Source organism: Neoarius graeffei, chromosome 1, assembly GCF_027579695.1.
Source record: "Neoarius graeffei isolate fNeoGra1 chromosome 1, fNeoGra1.pri, whole genome shotgun sequence".
NCBI lineage: Eukaryota > Metazoa > Chordata > Actinopteri > Siluriformes > Ariidae > Neoarius > Neoarius graeffei.
In genome coordinates, this window is record NC_083569.1 from 21365264 (window position 1) to 21371747 (window position 6484).

At 40.7% G+C, this 6484-nt stretch overlaps 1 non-coding gene across 1 annotated transcript; it reads right to left on the reverse strand.

The window, feature by feature from the left end:
• Positions 1-5371: 5371 nt before the first annotated feature.
• Positions 5372-5453, reverse strand: trnas-gcu (transfer RNA serine (anticodon GCU)). The gene has a single exon. It is a non-coding gene; the product is annotated as a tRNA-Ser (tRNA).
• Between the last annotated feature and the right edge of the window lie 1031 nt (positions 5454-6484).

Below are 6484 nucleotides of genomic sequence, written 5' to 3' on the forward strand. Positions count from 1 at the left end.
AATCTCCTTTGTTCATCCCATGATACACTTCCACAAACATGTGTTGTGAAGATCAGACTTTGATAGATCCCTGTTCTTGAAATAAAACAGGGTGCCCAATCACACCTGATTGTCATCCCATTGACTGAAAACACCTGACTCTAATATCACCTTCAAATTAACTGCTAATCCTAGAGGTTCACATACTTTTGCCACTCACAGATATGTAATATTGGATCATTTTCCTCAATAAATAAATGACCAAGTATAATATTTTTGTCTCATTTGTTTGACTGGGTTCTCTTTATCTATTTTTAGGACTTGCGTGAAAATCCGATGATGTTTTAGGTCATATTTATGCAGAAAAATAGAAAATTCTAAAGGGTTCACAAACTTTCAAGCACCACTGTAGTTACCATCGGAGCACATCCAGTTTGAAATACCATTTGATGGCCAAACACACCGGTGATTCAAATTCGACGCCTCCTCCGCGCCACAACCAGGCAACAATGGATGGGTTTCGACACAGGCACATGGATGCTGCAACTAAAAACAAGCTAACTGCAGCCATAGCTAAATGGGTGGCTACTGCATGCAGGCCCGTTAACATTGTGGATGATGAGGGTCTGACCGAGATAATTCGCATCGCATCCAACGACTGGACATACGAAACTCCTTCCAGAGCTACTATCATGAGCCGCATAGAAACTTTGTATGAAACGAAGAAGTCCCAGTTACAACAGGTGTTGGGGCAGACAGACATAGTCGCGCTAACAGGAGATTATTGGACGTCACTCAGTAATGAGAACTACCTCGGGGTCACAGCACATTATTTCACTCCACAGTGGGAACTTCAGTCCCATGCTTTGACTGTTATGAAGACAGAAGAGAGGCATTTCGCTGATACTGTTGCTGAGCACTTTATGAAAGTAGCCAGAGAGTGGAACATCGAAAAAAAAGTTGTCTCACTGACCACAGATAGTGCACGCAATATGATGGCAGCGGCCAGAGAGCTCCCCTTTGAACACATGCTGTGCGTCGTACACAGTGTGCACCGTGCAATCACGGTTTCTCTGCATAACAGCCCATTCGATAGTGCATTGGCAAAATGCCGAAAACTTGTGGGACACTTCAAGCACAGCACAGCGAATGCCCTGGAGCTCGAGCAGCAACAAATTGCACACAAGCAGAAAAAAGAAGCGCTCACGCAGGAGGTGGCAACAAGATGGAATAGTACCCTTGAAATGATTAAGCGTGTCAACTGGAATGTTGAACCTCTGAGAGGGGCACTGGCCTTAAACTCAACCAAAGTCACCATGCCAACAGCAATCTCATGTGGGATTCCATCCGCGCCTTGCTCCAGGAGCTGGGGAAGGGGAGTCAAGCAGAACGGGATAACAAAACCACACCCGAGCCAGAGAAGAAGAAGCCAGCTCTCATGTTAACACAAGAATCTTCCTCGGATGAAGAGGAGGACCATGTGGACCGGTGCATTGAGCGCTACAAGTCAGAACCTATGATTGGCATTGAGGACTCTCCCCAGGAATGGTGGTCCACACGTGAAGCGTCACACAGTGAGATGGCCTCCCTTGCACGCAAGTACTTAGTAACGCCTGCCACTTCAGTACCATGTGAATGATTGTTTTCACTGTCTGGATATGTTGTTCAGAAAAAACGAGCTTCCCTGTTGTCAGAAAATGTCAACAGGCTTGTCTGTTTGAGTAACTGGCTGAAAGACAAAAAGTAGGCCATTAGTTGGCTCACCTGTTATATACCTGTTACATGATGTTCAAGATTCAAGAGGCTGGGTTGGTAAGCCTTTGTTGAAAAATTGCAGCAGTAGGGCTGTACTGCTCCACTCAAAGGACACTTCATTTTGTATCAGCCTTTTTAAGGGGCTGCTTTTGTGCCTACATATTTTTTATTTTTATCTGTTTTTTTCTTCTTTTATGGCAAATACTTCTCTTCAAAAGAAACTGAGTAAAATAAAACTTTTTTATTTTCACAGTGATATGCACTTTATTTTTCATCCCTTGGTTTTCTCATATAATATGGAAGTTATGGATGTCAGTGGCTGTGACAAGACGTGTTATGCTCTGCAATAAAAAAAAAAACATTGGTACAAAGCAAGCCCATTCACTTTTTTATGCTGATAAGAGAATTACAATGGTTTTTCATGTGACAAATGTGCGATTAAATTGCGATTAATCGCGAGTTAACTATGACATTAATCGCGATTAAATATTTTAATTGCTTGACAGCACTACTTTTTACTAATTAATTAACTACTTTACTAAATACACACCTTCCTAGTAGGGAGAACACAAGTGGGTTCCAATATGTGCATGAGCTCCCTAAAGCCCACATCTTCCACCATTCACAATGGCTGGGTGTCTTTAAGAATCATATTAACCTGCAGGGGTTAGCACTGTCACCTCAAGCCAGAAGGTTCTGGGTTCAAACCTCACAGCCGATGTGGCCTTTCTGTGTGGAGTTTGCATGTTCTCTCCATGTCTGTGTGGGTTTCCTCTGGGTGCTTCAGTTTCCTCCACAGTTCAAAGACATGCAGATTAAGTAAAATACCCAGCCACTGGGGTAGTACAAGCCAGTGCCTACTTAGTGCTGATCCCAAACCTGGATAGATTGGGGATGGCTGTATCAGGAAGGGCATCTGATGTAAAACTGATAGGCATTTTTTCAGTCAGGGTACACATTTCTGTTCCAACATGGTCATTTTTTGAAAGTTTAGTTTTCAGATTTTATTCAGTGCATTTTGTTTCCACATACGGTATCTTAATATTACAGTGTGAAAATTTTATGAGGTATCCTCATCTGATTCAGAAGATATGGCCTGTTGATCAAGACCACCATTTCGGTGAATTGGTGGGGGCTACGGAGACTACACCAGTGTATATATTTTTTCCATAGAATAAAAAAAAGAAAGATTTAAAGGTATAACTAGATATATTTTATTGGAAATATTATGAAATACAATTTGTATGGCAATGAGCACAGCATCAAATATATTTTCTAACGAAGAAACGCCTAACGAAGAATTGGGGGCTACAGAGACTACATTTCTCAATTAAACCACTACTCAGTGCAATTCCTTCAAGTCTGTAATGACTAAAGGCATTTTTATACCTTTACTTCTCATGGTAATTATAAAAACATTATGGGAAATTCTTTAACCCTGATTAAACCCCGAGTTTAGAGAGGGCTACGGAGACCACATTGCTTTTTCCATTATCCCAGTGAACATTTTCAATGAACGCTGAAAGGTGTCGGTGCCTTACAGTCAGCACATTTTTTCTATGCATTATTCCTACAAATATAGAGATTGAAACTACCAAAATGGATACCATTAAAAGAATCAGTGATTGAATTTTTGGGTTCCTTTTTGAGAACACTGATGTCATTTGGCATAACGACGGACACATTATTAAAGAACTGCAAAATTTTTGCCAGGTGATAAATGACTCCTTTATATGCATATATTAAATTAAGCAGAGATACTACATTATCATTTCATATCAATTGTATAGCACAAAATGCACTAGAAATGTGGGATTCTGTATGATGTTATGCAATTCAATGTACAGTGGAACAGTATAACATGCCAAAACAGCCCTAAAATGGACCAAAAAGGCATAAAAAAAATGAAAGAATCAACATGGACACAAAATTTAAAAAGTCTTCTCTGTGGTGATCCGATGACACTAATGTAAAAATATAAGTTTAATACAAGAAACTTGAGATTTTTTTAAATACACCTGCATAACATTTTATTTCTCGAAATGTGTACCCTGAGTGAAAAAATGCCGTATGCCAAATTAAATGTGTGGAACAGATCCGCTGTGTCGACCCCTAATGGGAGCAGGTGAAAGAAGATGATTAACCAAGACCTCATCTATCATTGGTTTTCAGGAATCTATAACACAAAGATGATATCTTTCAGTTAAACAGAGTTTGATTTTGATGACACAGAAACAGAAAAAAAGATTCTTACTTTTGCTTGTGCCTGGTCTGTTGGCAGGCGGCTCATTCTCATGAAAAGCTCTATAATGCCTCAGCACTGATGATGTGTTCTTGTTATACACTCATTCCTTCTGGCACAGCAAGCACTTCACCTTAAACCATGAATATGCAATATTCATATAATTGTGCATGATGATGATAAAATCTTCTAATAACATATGACCAGAACAGCTTAGAGCTACAGACCTTATTGGGAGGAACCATTTCAAAATGTTTCCACATCGGTGAATATTTCCTCTTGTGTACAGGCTCCATTTTAGAATAAAGAAAAGAAATAAAGAAAAAAAATATTTTTAAAGTGTGTGTGTGTGGGGGGGGGGGGGGGGGGGGGGTGAGAACATTACCACTACTACAATCAGTGCACTAATATTATTTGATAACACAATCACTACTACTTAATAATACAAACTGCAAATGTTGGCTTGATATACAGTACAACATTTTCCAAAAAAAGTTTGAAAGAAAATAAATATTCTCTCCGATATTCTCTCCAACCCACAAAGTGGCGGCTCTTTTGCCCGCTTTTATCCGGGAATGGACTCTCAGGGTGAAACTCTGACGGGAACCAAACAAACCGAGGCCTCATTTTTCATCAGTCACGTGGTTTTCTTCCGAACGAGCTATGCCTCAAGGCGGAGCTTCATCTGCCACGCCCCCTTATACTCTACACGCCCTTCGGAGCCTCGGCTTCAGACGGCCATCACTATCGACCAATAATTGCTGATTATTGTCTGTCTGTGTTTTGTCACAGCATTAAATCATAATGTATTTTGTGTGTGTGAGCAGTTTAAGGACAGTTCCCCCATTTCCCCCTGATGAAGCGATCAGCCAGGATGTGTTTCTATCTGACACTTAAAGACATTGATTTGAATTAAAAAGTCTGCAAAGGGAATAAATCTGAATTAATAGTACAGATCTTTGCACAGATAACGAAAAAAAGGTGTCATGAATTCAGTTACAGGTGTTTACATTTTTCCTAAACCTTTGTTTGTTAAAATTGCATTTTATATACTCTATGTTAATATTTATTTATTTAAACCTTTATTTGTCACATGCACACTTCAAGCACAGTGAAATTCATCCTCTGCATTTAACCCATCTGAAGCAGTGAACACACACACCCAGTGGGCAGCCCAGAGCGCCCGGGGAGCAGTACCTTGCTCAAGGGCACCTCAGCCCAAGGCCGCCCCACATCAACCTAACTGCATGTCTTTGGATTGTGGGGGAAACCGGAGCAAACCCAGGCAGAACATGCAAACTCCACACAGAAAGGCCCTCGCCAGCCGCGAACCCGGAACCTTCTTGCTGTGAGGTGACCGTGCTAACCACTACACCGCCCAAAAGAGCAGGCATGCGACGAGGATGGGACTCGAACCCACGCGTGCAGAGCACAATGGATTAGCAGTCCATCGCCTTAAACTCTCGGCCACCTCGCCCACATTTATATGCGTGTGTTTATTTATTTTGTATGATGCAATGATCTTTGGTGTGTTAGTAACTCTGTCAAAGTCAAAACTCAGACTCATTAAAATATTTGTTGGAACGTTATTGCTGTATATTTATTTAATAAGCCTGTTATGAAAATGTGAAAACTACATATTCAAAAATAAATCCGTCTAAAATGCTCATCTGAAGTCTGACTGAAAATGAAATTATAATCATTTGAAACCAATCGCAGTAAATTTTGCGCTCCTTTTCCTGATCAGAGGCTAATTATAGGATTGGATCAAAACACAGTAAATGAATTATTACATAATGCTGGTTTGGGCCATAAACCTGTGTTTTGTACAAATCTTTTATTTCACTCCTTTTGAAGAAAAGTCCAACTTTATTCATGGATAATAATCCACGAACCACAACAAAATGCATTTGAAACCAATCGCAGTAAATTCTGTGCTGCTTTTCCTGATGGTAGAATAATTATTGGACTCGGACTGATGGGTTCGGAACCAAACAAAACCGCTTCCTCATAAAGCAATGCGGTGGAACAGAAAGACTTCACCGGCCAATCAGGCGGCACTTTCCTCATGAATATTCATGATTTCCCCGCGTACCTCACGAAAATTGAAAGATGCATTCAGAATTTGGAATGTTTGTGTTTAAATCTTTAGAATTTTTCCCCCCAGAAAAACATTCATTTGTAGAAGTGGTGAGATCAGGATCCCACCAGCAACTCTGACACAGCGGTTATTCCTGCAGCACCACTGGGTTTATTCCCGCACCGGCAGGAATGAACCGCAGGAGCGAAGCGCCTCAGCCCGGGTGGAGCAGACTGACCAAGCCCTGGAACGGTGAGGTTTCTCGGTTTCAGTGCTTTAAACACCTCATTATTACAAAAAGGGTCAAAAATAGCAGTGAACAGGCGGAAATGCTCTCAGGAATAGAGTTAACAGCGTTCAGAGGGTTTTTGCTCAAAGCGACCTGTTCCTTATTGTTGGGTGAATTGGTTTATATCCATGATAATGAG